At 42.8% G+C, this 12,476-nt stretch overlaps 1 pseudogene; it reads left to right on the plus strand.

Moving 5' to 3' along the window:
* The first annotated feature begins 3,871 nt into the window (after positions 1 to 3,871).
* On the plus strand, positions 3,872 to 3,956 carry LOC116478024 (small nucleolar RNA U3; annotated as a pseudogene).
* The last annotated feature ends 8,520 nt before the right edge of the window (positions 3,957 to 12,476 follow it).

A 12,476-nucleotide genomic window follows, 5' to 3' on the forward strand; every position in this document is an offset into this window, starting at 1 on the left:
ACAAACCTGCACATTGTCACATTGTGCACATGTACCCTAAAACCCTAAAGTATAATAAAAAAGAAAAAACAAACAAACAAACAAACAAACAAACAAACAAAGTGCTAGGATTATAGGCTTGAGCCACAATGCCCAGCCTGGCCCTTTTCATTTGGAAAAGAGGATATCTCACTAAGTATAGTCAAAATCTCTGAGGGTGGAGAAGAGCCTCAAAGAACAGTAGAATAAGGGCCATCCCCACAGTGCAGAGCCAGCCCTAATCAAGAAACATTTTGGGCCCCTACAGGAGGGAGATCCGGCAACATGCACCGATTGAATTTCAGAATTGCTATGAATCAATGATTGCTATGGACCTCCTGTTCTTCCCCTTTTTGAATAGCAGTGTCTGTTGTATATTGGGTGGGTGGCGAGCAGTTAATATGCCTCTTTAGCTCACAGATCTTTGTGTTAAGAATGGCCATATTCCGGCCGAGTGCAGTGGCTCAAGCCTGTAATCCTAGCACTTTGGGAGGCTGAGGTGGGTGGATTATTTGAGGTAAGGAGTTCGAGACCAGCCTGGCCAACGTGGTGAAACCCCGCCTCTACTAAAAATACAAAAATTAGTGGTGGTGGATGCCTGTAGTCCCAGCTATGCAGGAGGCTGAGGCAGGAGAATCAACTGGACCCGGGAGGTAGAGGTTGCAGTGAGCCAAGATCGTGCCTATACACTCCAGCCTGAGTGAGTCTCAAAAACAAAACAAAACAACAACAAAAAACGAATAGCCATATTCAGTGGTTCCTAAAATAATTAAAAACAGAGCCAAGGCCGGGCACGGTGGCTCACGCTTGTAATCCCAGCACTTTGGGAGGCCGAGGCGGGCGGATCACGAGGTCAGGAGATTGAGACCACGGTGAAACCCTGTCTCTACTAAAAATACAAAAAAAATTAGTCGGGCGTAGTGGCAGGTGCCTGTAGTCCCAGCTACTCGGAGAGGCTGAGGCAGGAGAATGGCGTGAACCTGGGAGGAGGAGCTTGCAGTGAGCCGAGATTGCGCCACTGCACTCCAGCCTGGACGACAGAGCAAGACTCCGTCTCAAAAAAAAAAAAAAAAAAAACAGAGCCAAGGGCCAGGCACGGTGGCTCATGCCTGTAATCCCAGCACTTTGGGAAGCCAACAAGGGTGGATCACCTGAGGTCAGGAGTTCAAGACCAGCCTGGCCAACATGGTAAAACTCTGTCTCTACTAAAAATACAAAAATTAGCCGAGTGTGGTGGTGTGCACCTGTAATGCCAGCTACTTGGAAGGCTGAGGCAGGAGAATCATTTGAACCCAGGAGGCGGAGGTTGCAGCGAACCGAGAGCCACTGCACTCCAGCCTGGATGACAGAGCGAGACTCCACCTCAAAAAAAAATAATAATAATAGAATTACCATATGATGCAGCAATTCCACCTCTGGGTATATATATTAAAAATATAAAAGCAGGAGCACTAACAGATATTTGTATACCCATGTTCCTAGCAGCATTGGTCACAGTAGTCAAAAAGTGGATGCAACTCGAGTGTTCATCAACAGAAGAATGGATATGTAAAAGGCAATATATACATACAATGGAAAACGAATCAGCCTTAAAAGGGAAGACATTTTTTACATGGATTAGACCTTGAAGGCATTATGCTAAGTGAAATAAGCCAGTCACCAAAGGACACATGCTGTGTAATTCCACTCTTATGAGGTATTTAGAGTAATCAAATACATAGAAACAGAAAGTTGAATGGTGGTTGCCAGAAATGGGTGGGAAGGAGGGGATTAAAGAATAGAGAGTTATTGATTAATGGACACAGAGTTTCAGTTTTGCAATATGGAAAGTGTTTTGGAGATGGATGGTGGTAATGGTTGAACAACGATGTGAATGTATTTAATGCCATTGAACTATACACTTAAAAATTCTTAAAATGGTAAATGTAATGTATATTTTACAACAGTTTTTTTTTGAGACAGGGTCTCACTCTGTTGCCCAGGGTGGAGTGCAGTGGCGCGATCTCGGTTCCCCAACTGCAAACTCCGCCTCCCAGGTTCAAGCAATTCTTGTGCCTCAGCCTCCTGAGTAGCTGGGACTGCAACCACACGCCACCAGTCCGGGCTAATTTTTGCATTTTTAGTAGAGAAGGGGTTTCACCATGTTGGCCAGGCTGGTCTGGAACTCCTGGCCTCAAGTGATCCACCCACCTCAGCCTCCCAAAGTGCTGGGATTGCAAGCATAAGCCACAGCGCCCAGCCTACAGCAAATTTTCTTTTTTTGAGACGCAGTCTCGCTCTATCGCCCAGGCTGGAGTGCAGTGGCGCAATCTCTGCTCACTGCAAGCTCCTCCTCCCGGGTTCACGCCATTCTCCTGCCTCAGCCTCTCCGAGTAGCTGGGACTACAGGTGCCCGCCACCATGCCCGGCTAATTTTTTTGTATTTTTAGTAGAGACGGGGTTTCACCGTGGTCTCCATCTCCTGACCTCGTGATCCGCCCGCCTCGGCCTCCCAAAGTGCTGGGATTACAAGTGTGAGCCACCGTGCCCGGCCAACAAATTTTTTAAGACAGGTCCTCACTCTGTCACCTGCTACAGATAAAGCACTCAATAATTAATTTCTTTTTTAATTTTTAAAATTTTATTAAATTTTTATTCATTCTGTCCTCACAATCTGTTTCCAATATTAGTTTCTTTTTTTTTTTCTTTTTTCTATTTTGTTTTTTTTTGAGACAGAGTCTCGCTGTCTCCCGGGCTGGAGTGCAGTGGCGCGATCTCGGCTCACTGCAGGCTCCGCCCCCCGGGGGTTCACGCCATTCTCCTGCCTCAGCCTCCCGAGTAGCAGGGACTACAGGCGCCTGCCACCTCGCCCGGCTAATTTTTTGTATTTTTAGTAGAGACGGGGTTTCACTGTTAGCCAGATGGTCTCGGTCTCCTGACCTCGTGATCCGCCCACCTCGGCCTCCTAAAGTGCTGGGATTACAGGCGTGAGCCACCGCGCCCGGCCATATTAGTTTCTTTTAGGTCTTCCCACTTCCCGATGGTGTGGCAAGCTCAGGCATGGTTCCAGTGTTCTTCAGTGGAGACACTATTGCAATTGGTTGGATAGTTCTTTCTTTTTTTTTTTTTTTTTTTTGAGATGGAGTTTTGCTCTTGTTGCCCAGGCTGGAGTGCAATGGCATGATCTCGGCAACCTCTGCCTCCCAGGTTCAAGTGATTCTCCTGCCTCAGCCTCCCGAGTAGCTGGGATTACAGGCATGCGCCACCACGCCTAAGTTTGTATTTTTAGTGGAGATGGAGTTTCTCCATGTTGGTTAGGCTGGTCTTGAACTCCCGACCTCAGGTGATCCACCCACCTCGGCCTCCCAAAGTGCTTGGATTACAGGCGTGAGCCACCACACCCAGCTGGATAGTCCTTGATTATGCAGGATTGCCTGTGTGCATTGCCGGACACTTAACAAACCTCACCTTCACCGACTAAATGCCAGTAACATTTTCCAGTAATTTTGACAACTCTAAAACCACCCTATAAGACTATTTTCGGCCAGGCGCAGTGGCTCACGCCTGTGATCTCAGCACTTTGGGAGACCAAGGCGGGTGGATCATTTGAGGTCAGGAGTTTGAGACCAGCCTGGCCAACATGGTGAAACCCTATCTCTACTAAAAATACAAAAATTAGCAGGGTGGTAGTTGTGCACGCCTGTAATCCCGGCTACTCAGAAGGCTGAGGCAGAGGAATTGCTTGAGCCTGGGAGGCGGAAGTTGCAGTGAGCCGAGAGGCGGAAGTTGCAGTGAGCCAAGATTGCGGCTACTGCACTCCAGTCTGGAAGAGAGTGTGAAATCCTGCCTCAAAAAAAAAAAAAAAAAAAAAAAAAGGACTGTATTTTCAGAGCTCATTTCTGTAATTCATTACCATGGAAATTTCTGTAAATACATAGAGGTCTAGAAAACAAGAAAGTAAAACCACCAGGTGTGGAGATACATATATATACTTTTTGTAAATAATAATTTTTGTATATACTTTTTGTAAATAATAATTTGTATAGAGATGGGGCCTTGCTATGTTGCCCAGGCTGGTCTCAAACTCCTGAGCTCAAGTGAGCCTCCCACCTCAGTCTCCCAAGTAGCTGGGACTACAGGTGCATGCCACCATTCCTAGCTAAATTCACTATCTTTTGATACGCATCAACCATGAATGTGGCTAAGACTCTTTGTGTATAGCAATTTTTTTTAATTGTTGTATGCTGGGCACAGCGGCTCATGCCTATAATACCAACTATATACCATGCCTATATACCAAATTTGGGAAGCTGGGGCAGGCAGATCACTTGAGCTCAGGGGTTCAAGACTAGCCTGAGCAACATGGCAAAACCCCATCCCTACAAAAAATACAAAAATTATCTGGACCTGGTGGTGCATGCCTGTAGTCCCAGCTACCAGGAGGCTGAGGCAGTAGGATTGCTTGAGCCTGGAGGTTGAGGCTGCAGTGAGCTGTGATTTGTGTCACTGCACTCCACCCTGGGTACAAAGTGGATCCTGTCTCCAGGGAGAAAAAAAAAAAAGGTGGCAGCACTAGGACTTAAACCCATATCTGCCAAACATCATCTCAAGAGGCCTTCCCTGACCTACTCCACATCTTTCAGCATTCGTATTACATTACTGTTCTTTTTTCACAGCACTTATATCTATTTGATTTGGTGTATTTGTTTATTTGCTCTCAGAAGCCCTCTACCAGCATGTATATTGCATAGAAGCAGAGATTCAAGGGTTTATTCACAACTGCATCTCCAGTGCCTAGAACAATGCCAGGCACATAAAATGAAATTTAAAAAACATTCAGTAAATTATTGTTGAATGAAGGCCGAGCGCAGTGGCTCACGCCTGTAATTCCAGCACTTTGGGAGGCTGAGGTGGGTGGATAACCTGAGGTCAGGAGTTTGAGACCAGCCTGACCAACGTGGAGAAACCCCATCTCTACTAAAAATACAAAATTAGCCAGGCATGGCGGCGCATGCCTGTAATCCCAGCTACTCAGGAGGCTAAGGCAGGAGAATCGCTTGGACCTGAGAGGCAGAGTTTGTGGTGAGCCAAGATTGAGCCACTGCACTCCAGCCTGGCAACAGAGCGAGGCTCCGTCTCAAAAAAAAAAAAAAAAGAAAGAAAGAACGAAAGAAAGAAAGAAATTTAAAAAAAAGAAAATCTCATGTCACAATAACAATCACAGATAGTAAACTTGGACCTGTGGTAGCTTCACATATGCTAACAGGATCTTAACTGAAGCTGTTTAATTTGGTCCCAATTTATACTTTTTTTTTTTTTAAAGACAGAGTTTTGCTCTTGTTGCTCAGGCTAGAGTGCAATGGAGTGATCTCGGCTCACCACAACCTCCACCTCTCGGGTTCAAGCCATTCTCCTGCCTCAGCCTCCCGAGTAGCTGGGCATGTGCCACTATGCCCAGCTAATTTTTGTATTTTTAGTAGAGACAGGGTTTCACCATGTTGGCCAGGCTGATCTCGAACTCCTGACCTCAAGTGATCCTCCCGCTTCAGTCTCCCAAAGTGCTGGGATTACAGGCATGAGCCACCGTGCCCAGCAAAATTTATACTCTTGCTATATCAACAAATTCTCTCTCAACATTTTTTTTTTTTTTTTTTTTTTTTTTGAGGCTGGAGTGCAGTGGCACAATCTCGGCACTCTGCAATCTTCACCTCCTAGGTTCAAGCGATTCTCCCACCTCAGCCTCCTGAATAGCTGGGATTACAGGCACAAGCCACCACGCTTGGCTAGTTTTTGTATTTTTAGTAAAGACAGGATTTCATCATGTTGGCTGATCTCGAACTCCTGACCTCAAGTGATCTGCCAGCCTAAGCCTCCCAAAGTGCTGGGATTACAGGAGTGAGCCACCGGGCCCAGCCTCTCTCAACTTTAGATGACTGTAGTAGTTGCAAGCATGGATACCTACTGATGTGTAACAAGCCACTCCAAAGCTTAGTGGCTTAGAACAACAATGACTTCTTATTTCTCATGATTCTGTTGGCTGTATGGTTCTGCTGATTGGGCGGGGTCTCATGCATGTAGCTCCCAGTGGGTGTGCTGGGTGCTGGACTCCTCTCGCCTCGTGATCCTTCATCCCAAGCTTCTTTGTGGCATGGTGTTTCTAGAGGACAAAGATGGAAGCTGCAAAAGCTCCTTGGGGTCTAGATTCCAGAACCTGTACAACATACTTCCGCAATATCCCATTAGCCAAAGCAACCAGCAAGACCAGGCCACATTCCAAGGGATGGAGAAGATTCCACTTCTGGATGGGAGAAGTGGCAAAGTCACATTGCAAAGGGCTATGCATTCTGGAAGTGGAGGAACTTGTGGTGGCTAAAACAATTGTTGGGCATTTTATTATTTTTTGAGTCCAGACAAATGTAAGTACAATTAATGATATAATTTTGATTTCTAAAGCATTAAGGAAAGCAGTATTCAAATAAACAGGGCCAGGTATTGTGGTTTATGCTTGTAATCCCAGCACTTTGGGAGGCTGAGTATCACTTGGGATACTTATAATCCCAGCACTTTGGGAGGCTGAGTATCACTCATCATTTGGGAGGTAGGAGTATCACTTGAAGACAGGAATTCAAGATCAGTCTGGGTAAAATAGTGAGACCCCATCGCTGAAAATTTTAAAAAATTAGCTAGGTGTGGTGGCTCATGCCTGTAGTTCTAGCCACTCCAGAGGTTGAGACAAGAGGATCATTTGAGCCCAGGAGTTCAGGGTTACAATGAGCTATGACCACATCATCATACTGCAGCCTGGGTGACCGTGAGACCTTGTTGCAAAAACAAAACAAAACAAAAAAACAAAGCTTCTCTCAAATTATAAGGTTGTTATAAACATCACCAAAAGTTTATCCTTTTCTCTACACATACACACACCAGGCATAATTCTCACTCATCATCAGCCATGTAATTTTCCATTCTTTTTAATACAGAAACCTTCTTTCCCTCTTTCTAGTTTGCTATGGCAGTACTTTCTTCAGTCTCGTAGCTTGGCAGTTACCTAAGTTTCCTACTTATTTTGGCCACTTGCCACCTAGAATATTAAGTCCCCTGAGACATGCTGTCAAAGGCAACACTCCTGGAACTGCCTATTGCATTTTTTTTCCACGCTTGTTGGGAAGAGCAAGACTCCCACAGGGCAAAGCAATCTCCTTTGAATTGAGCAGGGGAAAAAAAAAAAAAACTGGTAAGCGCTGGACTCTGACAAGCAGCTTCTGGTAACGTCTACAGAACTACTTTTAAGTGGCTGGGTGGGCATTAACTTTTCATGGGGCTTTTTTTGTTGTTGTTACTGAATGATTTTGGGAGCCAGCATATACTAAAAACTACCTAAATTCATTCTGAAAAATAGTCTCCCATTTTTGGTTTAATCAGCAAAAGAAAATTCAGACTGCTTCCTTTTTTTTTTTTCCTTTGGAGACAGGGTCTCAGTCTGTCATCCAGGCTGGCTTGAGTGCAGTGGCATGATCACGGCTCACTACAGCACAGCCTCAACCACCTGGGCTCAAGGTATCCTCCCACCTCAGCCTTGTGAATAGCTGGGACCACAAGCGTGCACCATCACGCCTGGCTAGTATTTTTTTTTTTTTTTTTCATTTTTTATAGAGATGGGGGTCTCCCTGTGTTGCCTAGGCTGGTTTCAAACTCCTGGGTTCAAGCAATCCTCCTGACTCTGCCTCCTAAGTCCTGGGTTTACAGGCATGCCCCACCTAAACTGCTTCCTTCATCTACTTTTAAGTATTTTTCTTTTTTTTTTTTTTTGAAACGGAGTCTCGCTCTGTCGCCCAGCCTGGAGTGCAGTGGCGCAATCTCGGCTCACTGCAAGCTCCGCCTCCTGGGTTCACGCCATTCTCCTGCCTCAGCCTCTCCGAGTAGCTGGGACTACAGACGCCCGCCACCACGCCCGGCTAATTTTTTTTGTATTTTTAGTAGAGACGGGGTTTCACCGTGGTCTCGATCTCCTGACCTCGTGATCCGCCCGCCTCGGCCTCCCAAAGTGCTGGGATTACAAGCATGAGCCACCGCGCCCGGCCTACTTTTAAGTATTTATTAAACAACTTGAACAGGCTAAGTTTAAGTTCCGAGTCACAAAAATTGTTAAAGAGAGCATTTATTTTTACATCCTAAAAATACTGAGATCTGATGTTGTAGACAAAAGAAGTTAAAAATCTGATGCAACAAGATGAATACAGAATAAGAAAAGAATTAACTAAAGTAAGTAAGCTTTCTGAATTATCCATAAATAGTTCCAATTTGAATTACTGCCTATGCCAAAACATTACCTCTGAGATTTTATGATTGCTGTATCTGCTACTATTAGCTTAGCTAATAACATTTGCTCACAAGGAAAATTGACATACATACAAGGAAAATTGACACCAAAATAGTAAGTTGACAAATTTTCTGTTGAAAAGGAAAATACAAAACATATTTCTATGAAAAATTATGGAGTTTTTTTTTTTTTTTTTTTTTTTTTTTTTGAGACGGATCTTCTCTGTCACCCACCTGGATGATGGCCGACTCGGCCATTCAACTCACCTCTGCCTCGGCCTCCCGAGTAGCTGGGACTACAGGCACCTGCCACCATGCCCGGCTAATTTTTTGTATTTTTAGTAGAGACGGGGTTTCACCATGTTAGCCAGGATGGTCTTGATCTCCTGACCTCGTGATCCGCCCGCCTCGGCCTCCCAAAGTGCTGGGATTACAGGCGTGAGCCACCGCGCCCGTAGAAATTTTTTCTATTTCTCACTAGAAATTTTACATTTTTGTTTTTTAAGATACAATGTTTTGCTCTGTAGCCCAGGCTGGAGTATAGTGGCACAATCATAGCTCACTGCAGCCTCAAAGTCCTGGGCTTAAGCAATTCTCTTGCCTTAGCCTCCCAAAGTGCTGGGATTACAGGCATGAGCCAGTGTGCCCCACCCAGAAATTTTAAAATTCTTAAAATGTGCAATCAATTATTTCATGAAGCTATTGAATATTTTCATATAAAGAACATGCCACAATCAATACATTGATTGATTTCCAATCAATTTACTTAATTTATAGGTCATTATGTTGATGTACATAAATGTATATGTGTATTATAAATCAAATTTATTTGAAATCCTCCTGTATAAATTACGAACTTTTAGATGACATGCGTATTTTTCTGCCTTAATATGTTGGGCAGAATTGCTCATCTAAGTAAAGTTGATTTTTTTTTTTTTTTTTTTTTGAGACGGAGTCTTGCTCTGTCGCCCAGGCTGGAGTGCAGTGGCTCAATCTCGGCTCACTGCAAGCTCCGCCTCCCGGGTTCACGCCATTCTCCTGCCTCAGCCTCTCCGAGTAGCTGGGACTACAGGCGCCCGCCACCACGCCCGGCTAATTTTTTTGTATTTTTAGTAGAAACGGGGTTTCACCGTGGTCTCGATCTTTTGACCTCGTGATCCGCCCGCCTCGGCCTCCCAAAGTGCTGGGATTACAAGCGTGAGCCACCGCGCCCGGCAGTAAAGTTGATTTTGCTTTTTTGTGGTCATTGTTTCTTCTATTTTTACTTACATAGTCAGATGCTAAGTTTTAAGCTTTTGAATAGTATGTCTGTCTGATATATCACTTCTTCCAGGAGCCTCCCCAAGAGCAGTATAAATCTGCAAAGAGAGGGAAGTACGGGCAAATGAATAAGAAAAATGTTAAGGAAAGTGTCCTTGCTAAACATTGCCACAATTTAATATTTCACATTTAAATTATTCTCATCATGTTATTTCCAAAGGTTGCTCATTAGGTTTTCACTTGCCTTGATGACCTTAATTAGACTTGTTCCAGATTTATGAGAACTGTAAAATTAGGAAAATTTCATTAAAAAAAAAAATTTAAAACCCCCTGGATGGTTTTCCAAAGCACATGCAGCATTACTTAAGACTATGATTTTCAGCTAGTTGGATATATCATATCTACAACTCTAGCCAGGTCTGTAAGAATTCTGTGACTGAGGCCTAATGGAACCAATTTTCACTCTGGCAGAACAAATTCAAGTTCTAATACTAACTTGAATTCCAGTTTCCTTTGGATGCCAGGAATCAGATCCTTTAAGAGGAAATTGTATCAGCGCTTCTGCCTATTAAGCGATATTCCATATATTTCATCTAAATAGGTAGCAGGAACAACTGACCCCAGTCATATCTAAAACAGAAAACAAATGATTTTTTAATTACTGAAATTGTTTTATTATTATTTTAAAATACTAGTCATGTGCAGTTATTCTGTTGGTGGTGGTGGTGGTGGTGGTGGTGGTGGGTTTTTTTGTTTTTGTTTGTTTGTTTGAGCCTTTTCCTTTCAGGGCCTGCAAACTTCACTTACCTTGACTGTGGACCACTGACCTTCTTTAAACAGGAACCAATGTATTCACTCACCTACACTAACAATCATATTACAGTCACAGGCCATTAACTGTCACTCACATTTTTATTACCCTGCATCCGATGAACATTGATACACTTGGGTGTCTTCCTCTGCACTGGAAAAAAAATAATTTAGATAGAATTCTAAAAGTTAGCATGTTTTGTCAATAGCTTCATTGTTCCTCATGCCCATTCATCACATCTTGCTTGCTATTGAAATCCTCCCTTGCTTTGTAACATTATTAAAGTCAGTCATTATTAAAGTCGTCTCAAAAAGAGATACCTCTGCAACTTCTAAGATATTGTCAACCAGGAATCATATTTTCAATACTTCAAATTCTATTGCATTTTCAAGCTTTGGAAACAAATATAATATTCTTGCATATTTTCTAAGATGAAATTTCATGTAGACAATGATGTGATAGAAAGGATGATGCTTATCTAATGATTTTGGCATTGCCCCTTGATAACTATGACACTGAGAAAACCAGCATTGGTTTTCCTATCATCAGAACAAATTACAGTGCATGTTCTGGAGTCCTACATATCTTACATTTGAGAGAGAAAAATCACTGGGAAAAAAAAAGGTAATAGTTATATTTGTATCCATCTAGTTTCACTAACACATCTTTAAAGTACAGATTTTTTATAATAATCACATATGGCTGGGCGCAGTGGCGCACGCCTGTAATCCTAGCACTTTGGGAAGCCGAGGCGGGCGGATCACGAGATCAGTCATTCAAGACCAGCCTGGCCAATATGGTGAAAACCCAAAAAAAAATTAGCCGAGTGTGGTGGCGAGCGCCTGTAGTCCCAGCTACTCAGGAAGCTAAGGCAGAAGAATCCCTTGAACCCAGGAGGCAGAGGTTGCAGTGAGCCAAGATTGTGCCACTGCACTCCAGCCTGGGCGATAGAGTGAAATTCCATCTCAAAAAAAAAAAACCATATGATTTTATAAGACCAACTTAAGGGATTCTTATATTGCTTTAGTTTTATTTCTCACAAAAACTAGATTTAATTCAAGCTTCATGAAAAAGCCAAAAAAACACACAAATAATTCCATAGTTCCTAATTTTCCAACCCCTCCTTCAGTAGGCATTGCAGGTCATTCGAACCAGATAGTTTAAATTTTTGATGGTGCAGCTAAGTGAATAAGCATCCCTCCACAGAATGCATGCACTGTTGTATCATTTTCAATTAATGTGAAATAGTTTTGCCAAAATATGACTGTAAATGCAAAGCTGCTATTCTGAACATTTGGAACAACTATAGCTCATTTTTCATTATGCGTTGATGTTTTGGTATAAAAATACTGTTTAAGCAGTTCATGAATACTCTTTTCCATTTAATCACAAAGAAATACATTCAGAGTGAACATGATCGTTTTATTGGTTACCAAATATCCTTGGCAAAGTGCATGCATGGTGAAGAACGAAAGTCAGTCCTCAACAGTTTCCTAACTTCAGTGAAAACCTAAATGGGCCTAGATTTACAGTTTACACATTAAGAAAAAGTCTGTGCGTGATGTATCTGCTGTGTGTGTATTCATATGTGGGAAATAAAGCAAGCCAGAGAGAAAATGGGTGGGGGACACAATTGCAAAAAGTTTTCTCTCCTAGGAGATTTATTTTTGGAAAATGGAGAAACAGAGAATTCAGCGCTCTTCTTTCTGGTGACAATACAATGCTAGAAAAAAAAAACTAATTTTTTTTTATAATTTACCATACAATCTCTTGTCTTAGACTAGAAGGAATACAATCCCTGTTACATGTGTATATATGTCCAGGTATAACACACATTTTTCTCTTCTGAAATTCTTGTCTCAAATTTCTTTCAATCAAAATGAGTTGAGCTTCAAACAGGATCTGGGTGAGACAGAACCTTTTTAAAACTGTGCTCAACCCAGTGAATGCTTTAAAAGTGAATTAATGAGTAGTATCCTGAAATGCAAAAGCATGCTCCAAGACTGACTGCCTCTCTACATTTTGATTCTGAAAGAAAGTGCTTGGACTTTTAAAGAACAAAGAAGAAAAGCCTTCATCTTTCCTTCCC

The sequence above is a fragment of the Hylobates moloch genome, unplaced genomic scaffold (assembly GCF_009828535.3).
Source record: "Hylobates moloch isolate HMO894 unplaced genomic scaffold, HMol_V3 SCAFFOLD_2, whole genome shotgun sequence".
NCBI classification, from domain to species: Eukaryota; Metazoa; Chordata; class Mammalia; order Primates; family Hylobatidae; genus Hylobates; species Hylobates moloch.